Source organism: Procambarus clarkii, chromosome 17 (assembly GCF_040958095.1).
Source record: "Procambarus clarkii isolate CNS0578487 chromosome 17, FALCON_Pclarkii_2.0, whole genome shotgun sequence".
In the NCBI taxonomy this organism is placed as follows: Eukaryota; Metazoa; Arthropoda; class Malacostraca; order Decapoda; family Cambaridae; genus Procambarus; species Procambarus clarkii.
This window is the reverse complement of record NC_091166.1, coordinates 10,515,331-10,529,569: the sequence shown is the minus strand read 5'-3', so window position 1 is coordinate 10,529,569 and position 14,239 is coordinate 10,515,331.

The following is a 14,239-nucleotide window of genomic DNA, read 5'->3' as shown; positions in this document are numbered from 1 at the left end:
TTCAAACTGCGAATAGGTGCAGAGAGCCAGAATTTGGGTCCAAAATATGGCTCAGGTAACGAATTTGGTATGTTTGGGATATTTTGAAAACTGCAGGGGGGGTTTGGGCAAAATGTGATCCACCGCCGCTTTTAGTAATTGGCAGATTTTTGGTATAAAAAGTCTGAATTTCAAACTGCGAATAGGTGCAGAGAGCCAGAATTTGGGTCCAAAATATGGCTCAGGTATCGAATTTGGGATGTTTGGGATATTTTGAAAACTGCAGGGGGGGTTTGGGCAAAACGTGACCCACCGCCGCTTTCAGTAATTGGCAAATTTTTTATATAAAAAGTCGGAATGTCAAACAACGAATAGGTGCAGAGAGCCAGAATTTGGGTCAAAAATATGGCTAAGGTATCGAATATGGGATGTTTGGGATATTTGGAAAACTGTAGGGGGGTTTGGGCAAAATGTGACCCACCGCTTCGTTCAGTAATTGGCAGATTTTTGGTATAAAAAGTCGGAATTTCAAACGGCGAATAGGTGCAGAGAGCCAGAATTTGGGTCCAAAATATGGCTCAGGTATCGAATTTGGGATGTTTGGGATATTTTGAAAACTGAAGGGGGTTTGGGCAAAATGTGACCTACCGCGAATCAGTAATTGGCAGCTTTTTGGTATAAAAAGTCGGAATTTCAATCTGCGAATAGGTGCAAAGAGCCAGAATTTGGATCCAAAATATGGCTCAGGTATCGAATTTGGAATGTTTGGGATATTTTGAAAACTGTACGGGGGGTTTGGGCAAAATGTGATCCTCCACCGCTTTCAGTAATAGGCAGATTTTTGGTACAAAAATTCGGAATTTCAAACTGCGAATAGGTGCAGAGAGCCAGAATTTAGGTCAAAAATATGGCTCAGGTATCGAAATTGGGGGTGCTTAGGATATTTTGAAAACTGCAGGGGGGGTTTGGGCAAAATGTGACCCTTCGCCGCTTTTAGTAATTGGTATATTTTTGGTATAAAAAGTCGGAATTTCAAACTGCGAATAGATGCAGAGAGCCAGAATTTGGCTCCAACATATGGCTCAGGTATCGAATTTGGGATGTTTGGGATATTTTGAAAACTGCAGGGGGGTTTGGGCAAAATGTGACCCACCGCTGCTTTCAGTAATTGGCAACTTTTTGGTATAAAACGTCGGAATTTCAAACTGCGAATAAGTGCAGAGATCCATAATTTGGGTCCAAAATATGGCTCAGGTATCGAATTTGGGATGTTTGGGATATTTTGAAAACTGCAGGGGGGTTTGGACAAAATGTGACCCACCGCCGCTTTCAGTAATTGGCAGATTTTTGGTATATAAAGTCGAAATTTCAAACTGCGAATAGGTGCAGAGAGCCAGAATTTGGGTCCAAAATATGGCAAATGTATCGAATTTGGGATGTTTGAGATATTTTTAAAACTGCAGGGGGGGTTTGGGCAAAATGTGACCCACAGCCACTTTCAGTAATTGGCAGATTTTTGGTATAAAAATTCGGAATTTCAAATTGAGAATAGGTGCAGAGAGCCAGAATTTGGGTCCAAAATATGGCTCAGGTATCGAATTTGGGATGTTTGGGATATTTTGAAAACTGCAGGGGGGGGGGGGGTTTGGGCAAAATGTGACCCACCGCCGCTTTCAGTAATTGGCAAATTTTTTATATAAAAATTCGGAATTTCAAACAACGAATAGGTGCAGAGAGCCAGAATTTGGGTCCAAAATATGGCTAAGGTATCGAATATGGGATGTTTGGGATATTTGGAAAACTGCAGGGGGGTTTGGGCAAAATGTGACCCACCGCTGCTTTCAGTAATTGGCAGATTTTTGGTATAAAAAGTCGGAATTTCAAACGGCGAATAGGTGCAGAGAGCCAGAATTTGGGTCCAAAATATGGCACAGGTATCGAATTTGGGATGTTTGGGATATTTTGAAAATTGCACGGTGGTTTGGGCAAAATGTGACCCACTGCCGCTTTCAGTAATTGGCATATTTTTGGTATAAAAAGTAGGAATTTCAAACTGGGAATATGTGCAGAGAGCCAGAATTTGGGTCTAAAATATGGCTCTTGTATCGAATTTGGGATGTTTGAAATATATAGAAAACTGCAGGGGGGTTTGGGCAAAATGTGACCCGCCGCTGCTTTCAGTAATTGGCATATTTTTGGTATAAAAAGTCGGAATTTCAAACTGCGAATAGGTGCATAGAGCCAGAATTTGGGTCCAAAATATGGCTCAGGTAACGAATTTGGTATGTTTGGGATATTTTGAAAACTGCAGGGGGGGTTTGGGCAAAATGTGATCCACCGCCGCTTATAGTAATTGGCAGATTTTTGGTATAAAAATTCTGAATTTCAAACTGCGAATAGGTGCAGAGAGCCAGAATTTGGGTCCAAAATATGGCTCAGGTATCGAATTTGGGATGTTTGGGATATTTTGAAAACTGCAGGGGGGGGGTTTGGGCAAAATGTGACCCACCGCCGCTTTCAGTAATTGGCAAATTTTTTATATAAAAATTCGGAATTTCAAACAACGAATAGGTGCAGAGAGCCAGAATTTGGGTCCAAAATATGGCTAAGGTATCGAATATGGGATGTTTGGGATATTTGGAAAACTGCAGGGGGGTTTGGGCAAAATGTGACCCACCGCTGCTTTCAGTAATTGGCAGATTTTTGGTATAAAAAGTCGGAATTTCAAACGGCGAATAGGTGCAGAGAGCCAGAATTTGGGTCCAAAATATGGCTCAGGTATCGAATTTGGGATGTTTGGGATATTTTGAAAACTGAAGGGGGTTTGGGCAAAATGTGACCTACCGCGAATCAGTAATTGGCAGCTTTTTGGTATAAAAAGTCGGAATTTCAATCTGCGAATAGGTGCAAAGAGCCAGATTTTGGATCCAAAATATGGCTCAGGTATCGAATTTGGAATGTTTGGGATATTTTGAAAACTGTACGGGGGGTTTGGGCAAAATGTGATCCACCGCCGCTTTCAGTAATTGGCAGATTTTTGGTATATAAAGTCGAAATTTCAAACTGCGAATAGGTGCAGAGAGCCAGAATTTGGGTCCAAAATATGGCACATGTATCGAATTTGGGATGTTTGGGATATTTTGAAAACTGCAGGGGGGTTTGGGCAAAATGTGACCCACCGCTGCTCTCAGTAATTGGCATATTTTTGGTATAAAAAGTCGGGATTTCAAACTGCGAATAGATGCAGAGAGCCAGAATTTGGGTCCAAAATATGCATCAGGTATCGAATTTTGGATGTTTGGGATATTTTGAAAACTGCAGGGGGGTTTGGGCAAAATGTGACCCACCGCTGCTTTCAGTAATTGGAAGATTTTGGTATAAAAAGTTGGAATTTCAAACTCCGAATAGGTGCAGAGAGCCAGAATTTGGGTCCAAAATATTGCTAAGGTATTGAATTTGGGATGTTTGAGATATTTTTAAAACTGCAGGGGGGGTTTGGGCAAAATGTGACCCACAGCCACTTTCAGTAATTGGCAGATTTTTGGTATAAAAATTCGGAATTTCAAATTGAGAATAGGTGCAGAGAGGCAAAATCTTGGTCCAAAATATGGCACAGGTATCGAATTTAGGATGTTTGGGATATTTTGAAAATTGCACGGGGGTTTGGGCAAAATGTGCCCCACTGCCGCTTTCAGTAATTGGCATATTTTTGGTATAAAAATTAGGAATTTCAAACTGGGAATATGTGCAGAGAGCCAGAATTTGGGTCTAAAATATGGCTCTTGTATCGAATTTGGGATGTTTGAAATATATAGAAAACTGCAGGGGGGTTTGGGCAAAATGTGACCCGCCGCTGCTTTCAGTAATTGGCATATTTTTGGTATAAAAAGTCGGAATTTCAAACTGCGAATAGGTGCATAGAGCCAGAATTTGGGTCCAAAATATGGCTCAGGTAACGAATTTGGTATGTTTGGGATATTTTGAAAACTGCAGGGGGGGTTTGGGCAAAATGTGATCCACCGCCGCTTTTAGTAATTGGCAGATTTTTGGTATAAAAATTCTGAATTTCAAACTGCGAATAGGTGCAGAGAGCCAGAATTTGGGTCCAAAATATGGCTCAGGTATCGAATATGGGATGTTTGGGATATTTGGAAAACTGCAGGGGGGTTTGGGCAAAATGTGACCCACCGCTGCTTTCAGTAATTGGCAGATTTTTGGTATAAAAAGTCGGAATTTCAAACGGCGAATAGGTGCAGAGAGCCAGGATTTGGGTCCAAAATATGGCTCAGGTATCGAATTTGGGATGTTTGGGATATTTTGAAAACTGAAGGGGGTTTGGGCAAAATGTGACCTACCGCGAATCAGTAATTGGCAGCTTTTTGGTATAAAAAGTCGGAATTTCAATCTGCGAATAGGTGCAAAGAGCCAGAATTTGGATCCAAAATATGGCTCAGGTATCGAATTTGGAATGTTTGGGATATTTTGAAAACTGTACGGGGGGTTTGGGCAAAATGTGATCCACCGCCGCTTTCAGTAATAGGCAGATTTTTGGGACAAAAATTCGGAATTTCAAACTGCGAATAGGTGCAGAGAGCCAGAATTTAGGTCCAAAATATGGCTCAGGTATCGAAATTGGGGGTGCTTAGGATATTTTGAAAACTGCAGGGGGGGTTTGGGCAAAATGTGACCCTTCGTCGCTTTAAGTAATTGGTATATTTTTGGTATAAAAAGTCGGAATTTCAAACTGCGAATAGATGCAGAGAGCCAGAATTTGGCTCCAACATATGGCTCAGGTATCGAATTTGGGATGTTTGTGATATTTTGAAAATTGCAGGGGGGTTTGTTCAAAATGTGACCCACCGCCGCTTTCAGTAATTGGCAACTTTTTGGTATAAAACGTCGGAATTTCAAACTGCGAATAAGTGCAGAGAGCCATAATTTGGGTCCAAAATATGGCTCAGGTATCGAATTTGGGATGTTTGGGATATTTTGAAAACTGCAGGGGGGTTTGGGGAAAATGTGACCCACCGCCGCTTTCAGTAATTGGCAGATTTTTGGTATATAAAGTCGAAATTTCAAACTGCGAATAGGTGCAGAGAGCCAGAATTTGGGTCCAAAATATGGCACATGTATCGAATTTGGGATGTTTGGGATATTTTGAAAACTGCAGGGGGGTTTGGGCAAAATGTGACCCACCGCTGCTTTCAGTAATTGGCATATTTTTGGTATAAAAAGTCGGAATTTCAAACTGCGAATAGATGCAGAGAGCCAGAATTTGGGTCCAAAATATGCATCAGGTATTGAATTTTGGATGTTTGGGATATTTTGAAAACTGCAGGGGGGTTTGGGCAAAATGTGACCCACCGCTGCTTTCAGTAATTGGAAGATTTTGGTATAAAAAGTCGGAATTTCAAACTCCGAATAGGTGCAGAGAGCCAGAACTTGGGTCCAAAATATTGCTAAGGTATCGAATTTGGGATGTTTGAGATATTTTGAAAACTGCAGGGGGGGGTTTGGTCAAAATGTGACCCACCGCCACTTTCAGTAATTGGCAGATTTTTGGTATAAAAAGTCGGAATTTCAAACTGAGAATAGGTGCAAAGAGCCAAAATTTTGGTCCAAAATATGGCACAGGTATCGAATTTGGGATGTTTGGGATATTTTGAAAATTGCACGGGGGTTTGGGCAAAATGTGACCCACTGCCGCTTTCAGTAATTGGCATATTTTTGGTATAAAAAGTAGGAATTTCAAACTGGGAATATGTGCAGAGAGCCAGAATTTGGGTCTAAAATATGGCTCTTGTATCGAATTTGGGATGTTTGAAATATATAGAAAACTGCAGGGGGGTTTGGGCAAAATGTGACCCACCGCTGCTTTCAGTAATTGGCCGAATTTTGGTATAAAAAGTCGGAATTTCAAACTGCGAATAGGTGCAGAGAGCCAGAATTTGGGTCCAAAATATGGCTCGGGTATCGAATTAGGGATGTTTGGGATATTTTCAAAACTGCAAGGGGGTTTGGGAAAAATGTGACCTAACGCCGCTTTCAGTAATTGGCAGCTTTTTGGTATAAAAAGTCGCAATTTCAAACTGCGAATAGGTGCAGAGAGCCAGAATTTGGGTCCAAAATATGGCACTGGTATCGAATTTGGTATGTTTGGGATATTTTGAAAACTGCAGTGGGGGTTTGGGAAAAATGTGATCCACCGCCGCTTTGAGTAATTGGCAGATTTTTGGTATAAAAATTCGGAATTTCAAACTACGAATAGGTGTAGAGAGCCAGAATTTGGGTCCAAAATATGACTCAGGTATCGAATTTGGGATGTTTGGAATATTTGGAAAACTGCAGGGGGGTTTGGGCAAAATGTGACCCACCGCTGCTTTCAGTAATTGGCAAAATTTTTATATAAAAAGTCGGAATTTCAAACGGCAAATAGGTGCAGAGAGTGAGAATTTGGGTCCTAAATATGGCTCAGGTATCGAATTTGGGATGTTTGGGATATTTGGAAAAATGCAGGGGGGTTTGGGCAAATTGTGACCCACAGCTGCTTTCAGTAATCGGCAGATTTTTTGTATAAAAAGTCGGAATTTCAAACAGCGAATAGGTGCAGAGAGCCAGAATTTGGGTCCAAAGTATGGCTCAGGTATCGAATTTTGGATGTTTGGGATATTTTGAAAACTGAAGGGGGTCTGGGCAAAATGTGACCTACCGCGAATCAGTAATTGGCAGCTTTTTGGTATAAAATGTCAGAATTTCAATCTGCGAATAGGTGGAAAGAGACAGAATTTGGATCCAAAATATGGCTCAGGTTTCGAATTTGGGATGTTTGGGATATTTTGAAAACTGCATGGGGTTTGGGCAAAATGTGACCCACCGCCGCTCTCAGTAATTGGCAGGTTTTTGGAATAAAACGTCGGAATTTCAATCTGCGAATAGGTGCAGAGAGCCAAAATTTGGGTCCAAAATATGGCTCAGGTATCGAATTTGGGATGTTTGGGATATTTTGAAAACTGCAGGGGGGTTTGGGCAAAATGTAACCCACCGACGCTCTCAGTAATTGGCAGGTTTTTGGTATAAAACGTCGGAATTTCAATCTGCGAACAGGTGCAGAGAGCCAAAATTTAGGTCCAAAATATGGCTCAGGTATCGAAATTTGGGGGGCTTAGGATATTTTGAAAACTGCAAGGGGGGTTTGGGCAAAATGTGACCCTTCACCGCTTTCAGTAATTGGCAACTTTTTGGTATAAAACGTCGGAATTTCAAACTGCGAATAAGTGCAGAGAGCCATAATTTGGGTCCAAAATATGGCTCAGGTATCGAATTTGGGATGTTTGGGATATTTTGAAAACTGCACGGGGGTTTGGGGAAAATGTGACCCACCGCCGCTTTCAGTAATTGGCAGAATTTTGGTATATGAAGTCGGAATTTCAAACTGCGAATAGGTGCAGAGAGCCAGAATTTGGGTCCAAAATATGGCACATGTATCGAATTTGGGATGTTTGGGATATTTTGAAAACTGCAGGGGGGTTTGGGCAAAATGTGACCCACCGCTGCTTTCAGTAAATGGCATATTTTTGGTATAAAAAGTCGGAATTTCAAACTGCGAATAGATGCAGAGAGCTAGAATTTGGGTCCAAAATAAGCATCAGGTATCGAATTTTGGATGTTTGGGATATTTTGAAAACTGCAGGGGGGGTTGGGCAAAATGTGACCCACCGCTGCTTTCAGTAATTGGAAGATTTTGGTATAAAAAGTCGGAATTTCAAACTCCGAATAGGTGCAGAGAGCCAGAATTTGGGTCCAAAATATTGCTAAGGTATCGAATTTGGGATGTTTGAGATATTTTGAAAACTGCAGGGGGGGTTTGGGCAAAATGTGACCCACCGCCACTTTCAGTAATTGGCAGATTTTTGGTATAAAAAGTCGGAATTTCAAACTGAGAATAGGTGCAGAGAGCCAGAATTTTGGTCCAAAATATGGCACAGGTATCGAATTTGGGATGTTTGTGATATTTTGAAAATTGCACGGGGGTTTGGGCAAAATGTGACCCACTGCCGCTTTCAGTAATTGGCATATTTTTGGTATAAAAAGTAGGAATTTCAAACTGGGAATATGTGCAGAGAGCCAGAATTTGGGTCTAAAATATGGCTCTTGTATCGAATTTGGGATGTTTGAAATATATAGAAAACTGCAGGGGGGTTTGGGCAAAATGTGACCCGCCGCTGTTTTCAGTAATTGGCATATTTTTGGTATAAAAAGTCGGAATTTCAAACGGCGAATAGGTGCAGAGAGCCAGAATTTGGGTCCAAAATATCGCACAGGTAACGAATTTGGTATGTTTGGGATATTTTGAAAACTGCAGGGGGGGTTTGGGCAAAATGTGATCCACCGCCGCTTTTAGCAATTGGCAGATTTTTGGTATAAAAAGTCTGAATTTCAAACTGCGAATAGGTGCAGAGAGCCAGAATTTGGGTCCAAAATATGGTTCAGGTATCGAATTTGGGATGTTTGGGATATTTTGAAAACTGCAGGGGGGGTTTGGGCAAAATGTGACCCACCGCCGCTTTCAGTAATTGGCAAATTTTTTTATATAAAAAGTCGGAATTTCAAACAACGAATAGGTGCAGAGAGCCAGAATTTGGGTCCAAAATATGGCTAAGGTATCGAATATGGGATGTTTGGGATATTTGGAAAACTGCAGGGGGGTTTGGGCAAAATGTGACCCACCGCTGCTTTCAGTAATTGGCAGATTTTTGGTATAAAAAGTCGGAATTTCAAACGGCGAATAGGTGCAGAGAGCCAGAATTTGGGTCCAAAATATGGCTCAGGTATCGAATTTGGGATGTTTGGGATATTTTGAAAACTGAAGGGGGTTTGGGCAAAATGTGACCTACCGCGAATCAGTAATTGGCAGCTTTTTGGTATAAAAAGTCGGAATTTCAATCTGTGAATAGGTGCAAAGAGCCAGAATTTGGATCCAAAATATGGCTCAGGTATCGAATTTGGAATGTTTGGGATATTTTGAAAACTGTACGGGGGGTTTGGACAAAATGTGATCCACCGCCGCTTTCAGTAATAGGCAGATTTTTGGTACAAAAAGTTGGAATTTCAAACTGCGAATAGGTGCAGAGAGCCAGAATTTGGGTCCAAAATATGCATCAGGTATCGAATTTTGGATGTTTGGGATATTTTGAAAACTGCAGTGGGGTTTGGGCAAAATGTGACCCTCCGCTGCTTTCAGTAATTGGCTGAATTTTGGTATAAAAAGTCGGAATTTCAAACTGCGAATAGGTGCAGAGAGCCAGAATTTGGGTCCAAAATATGGATCTGGTATCGAATTTGGGATGTTTGGGATATTTTGAAAACTGCAAGGGGGTTTGGGCAAAATGTGACCTACCGCCGCTTTCAGTAAGTGGCAGCTTTTTGGTATAAAAAGTCGCAATTTCAAACTGCGAATAGGTGCAGAAAGACAAAATTTGGGTCCAAAATATGGCACAGGTATCGAATTTGGTATGTTTGGGATATTTTGAAAACTGCAGTGGGGGTTTGGGCAAAATGTGATCAACCGCCGCTTTGAGTAATTGGCAGATGTTTGGTATAAAAATTCGGAATTTCAAACTGCGAATAGGTGTAGAGAGCCAGAATTTGGGTCCAAAATATGACTCAGGTATCGAATTTGGGATGTTTGGGATATTTGGAAAACTGCCGGGGGGTTTGGGCAAAATGTGACCCACCGCTGCTTTCAGTAATTGGCAAAATTTTTATATAAAAATTCGGAATTTAAAACGGAGAATAGGTGCAGAGAGCCAGAATTTGGGTCCAAAGTATGGCTCAGGTATCGAATTTTGGATGTTTGGGATATTTTGAAAACTGAAGGGGGTCTGGGCAAAATGTGACCTACCGCGAATCAGTAATTGGCAGCTTTTTGGTATAAAATGTCGGAATTTCAATCTGCGAATAGGTGCAGAGAGCCAGAATTTGGGTCCAAAATATGGCTCAGATATCGAATTTTTGATTTTTGGGATATTTTGAAAACTGAAGGGGGGTTTGGGCAAAATGTGACCCACCGCCGCTTTCAGCAATTGGCAGATTTTTGGTATAAAACGTCGGAATTTCAAACTGCGAATAGATGCAGAGAGCCAGAATTTGGCTCCAACATATGGCTCAGGTATCGAATTTGGGATGTTTGGGATATTTTGAAAAGTGCAGGGGGGTTTGGACAAAATGTGACCCACCGCCGCTTTCAGTAATTGGCAACTTTTTGGTACAAAACGTCGGAATTTCAAACTGCGAATAAGTGCAGAGAGCCATAATTTGGGTCCAAAATATGGCTCAGGTATCGAATTTGGGATGTTTGGGATATTTTGAAAACTGCAGGGGGGTTTGGGGAAAATGTGACCCACCGCTGCTTTCAGTAATTGGCATATTTTTGATATAAAAAGTCGGAATTTCAAACTGCGAATAGGTGCAGAGAGCCAGAATTTAGGTTCAAAATATGGCTCAGGTATCGAAATTGGGGTTGCTTAGGATATTTTTAAAACTGCAGGGGGGGTTTGGGCAAAATGTGACCCTTCGCCGCATTTAGTAATTGGTATATTTTTGGTATAAAAAGTCCGAATTTAAAACTGCGAATAGATGCAGAGAGCCAGAATTTGGCTCCAACATATGGCTCAGGTATCGAATTTGGGATGTTTGGGATATTTTGAAAACTGCTGGGGGGTTTGGGCAAAATGTGACCCACCGCCGCTCTCAGTAATTGGCAACTTTTTGGTATAAAACGTCGGAATTTCAAACTGCGAATAAGTGCAGAGAGCCATAATTTGGGTCCAAAATATGGCTCAGGTATCGAATTTGGGATGTTTGGGATATTTTGAAAACTGCAGGGGGGTTTGGGGAAAATGTGACCCACCGCCGCTTTCAGTAAATGGCAGATTTTTGGTATATAAATTCGGAATTTCAAACTGCGAATAGGTGCAGAGAACCAGAATTTGGGTCCAAAATATGGCACATGTATCGAATTTGGGATGTTTGGGATATTTTGAAAACTGCAGGGGGGTTTGGGCAAAATGTGACCCACCGCTGCTTTCAGTAATTGGCCTATTTTTGGTATAAAAAGTCGGAATTTCAAACTGCGAATAGATGCAGAGAGCCAGAATTTGGGTCCAAAATATGCATCAGGTATAGAATTTTGGATGTTTGGGATATTTTGAAAACTGCAGGGGGGGTTTGGGCAAAATGTGACCCACCGCTGCTTTCAGTAATTAGAAGGTTTTGGTATAAAAAGTCGGAATTTCAAACTCCGAATAGGTGCAAAGAGCCAGAATTAGGGTCCAAAATATTGCTAAGGTATCGAATTTGGGATGTTTGGGATATTTTGAAAACTGCAGTGGGGGTTTGGGTAAAATGTGACCCACCGCCACTTTCAGTAATTGGCAGATTTTTGGTATAAAAAGTCGGAATTTCAAACGGCGAATAAGTGAAGAGAGCCAGAAATTGTGTGTTAAAAAATATGGCACAGGTAACGAATTTGGTATGTTTGGGATATTTTGAAAACTGCAGGGGGGGTTTGGGCAAAATGTGATCCACCGCCGCTTTCAGTAATTGGCAGATTTTTGGTATAAAAAGTCTGAATTTCAAACTGCAAATAGGTGCAGAGAGCCAGAATTTGGGTCCAAAATATGGCTCAGGTATCGAATTTGGGATGTTTGGGATATTTTGAAAACTGCAGGGGGGGTTTGGGCAAAATGTGACCCACCGCCGCTTTCAGTAATTGGCAAATTTTTTATATAAAAAGTCGGAATTTCAAACAACGAATAGGTGCAGAGAGCCAGAATTTGGGTCCAAAATATGGCTCAGGTTTTGAATTTTGGATCTTTGGGATATTTTGAAAACTGCAGGGGGGTTTGGGCAAAATGTGACCCACCGCTGCTTTCAGAAATTGGCAGATTTTTGGTATAAAAAGTCGGAATTTCAAACGGCGAATAAGTGCAGAGAGCCAGAATATGGGTCCAAAATATGGCTCAGATTTCGAATTTGGGATGTTTGGGATATTTTGAAAACTGCAGGGGGGGGGGGGTTTGGGCAAAATGTGACCCACCGCAGCTCTCAGTAATTGGCAGTTTTTTGGTATAAAACGTCGGAATTTCAATCTGCGAATAGGTGCAAAGAGCCAGAATTTGGGTCCAAAATATGGTTCCGGTATCGAATTTGGGATGTTTGGGATATTTTGAAAACTGCAGGGGGGTTTGGGCAAAATGTAACCCACCGCCGCTCTCAGTAATTGGCAGGTTTTAGGTATAAAACGTCGGAATTTCAAACTGCGAATAAGTGCAGAGAGCGAGAATTTTGGTCCAAAATATGGCTCAGGTATCGAATTTGGGATGTTTAGGATATTTTGAAAACTGCAGGGGTGGGGGGGGGGTTTGGGCAAAATGTGACCCTTCGCCACTTTCAGTAATTGGTATATTTTTGGTATAAAAAGTCGGAATTTCAAAATGCGAATACGTGCAGAGAGCCAGAATTTGGCTTCAAAATATAGCTCAGGTATCGAATTTGGAATGTTTGGGATATTTTGAAAACTGCAGGGAGTTTTGGGCAAAATGTGACCCACCGCCGCTTTCAGTAATTGGCATATTTTTGGTATAAAATGTCGGAATTTCAAACTGCGAAAAGGTGTAGAGAACCAGAATTTGGGTCCAAAATATGGCTCAGGTATAGAATTTGGGATGTTTAAGATATTTTGAAAACTGCAGGGGGGTTTGGGCAAAATGTGACCCGCAGCTGCTTTCAGTAATTGGCATATTTTTGGTATGAAAATTCGGAATTTCAAACTGCGAATAGGTGCAGAGAGCCAGAATTTGGGTCCAAAATATGGCTCAGGTATCGGATTTGGGATGTTTGGGATATTTTGAAAACTGCCGGGGGGTTTGGGCAAAATGTGACCCACCGCTGCTTTCAAAAATTGGAAGATTTTGGTATAAAAAGTCGGAATTTCAAACTGCGAATAGGTGCAGAGAGCCAGAATTTGGGTCCAAAATATGGCTAAGGTATCGAATTTGGGATGTTTGGGATATTTTGAAAACTGCAGGGGGGGTTGGGCAAAATGTGACCCACCGCCGCTTTCAGTAATTGGCAGATTTTATGTAAAAAAAGTCGGAATTTCAAACTGAGAATAGGTGCAGAGAGCCAGAATTTGGGTCCAAAATATGGCACAGGTATCGAATTTGGGATGGTTGGGATATTTTGAAAATTGCACGGGGGTTTGGGCAAAATGTGACCCACTGTCGCTTTCAGTAATTGGCATATTTTTGGTATAAAAAGAAGGATTTTCAAACTGGGAATATGTGCAGAGAGCCAGAATTTGGGTCTAAAACATGGCTCTGGTATCGAATTTGGGATGTTTAAAATATATAGAAAACTGCAGCGGATTTTGGACAAAATGTGACCCACCGCCGCTTTCAGTAATTGGCATATTTTTGGTATAAAAAGTCGGAATTTCAAGCTGCGAATAGGTGCAGAGAGCCAGAATTTGGGTCCAAAATATGGCTCAGGTATCGAATTTGGGATGTTTGGGATATTTTGAAAACTGCAGGGGGGTTTGGGCAAAATGTGACCCACCGCTGCTTTCAGTAATTGACATATTTTTGGTATAAAAAGTCTGAATTTCAAACTGCGAATAGATGCAGAGAGCCAGAATTTGGGTACAAAATATGCATCAGGTATCGAATTTTGGATGTTTGGGATATTTTGAAAACTGCAGGGGGGTTTGGGCAAAATGTGACCCACCGCTGCTTTAGGTAATTAACAGACTTTGGTATAAAAAGTCGTAATTTCAAACTGCGAATAGTTGCAGAGAGCCAGAATTTAGGTCCAAATTATGGCTCAGGTATAGAATTTGGGACGTTTAAGATATTTTGAAAACTGCAGGTGGGGTTTTGGCAAAATGTGACCCGCCGCTGCTTTCAGTAATTGGCATATTTTTGGTATAAAAAGTCGGAATTTCAAACTGCGAATAGATGCAGAGAGCCAGAATTTGGGTCCAAAATATGCATCAGGTATCGAATTTGGGATGTTTGGGATATTTTGAAAACTGCAGGGGGGTTTGGGCAAAATGTGACCCACCGCTGCTTTCAGTAATTGGCATATTTTTGGTAAAAAAAGTAGAAATTTCAAACTGGGAATATGTGCAGAGAGCCTGAATTTGGGTCTAAAATATGGCTCTGGAATCGAATTTAGGATGTTTGAAATATTTAGAAAACTG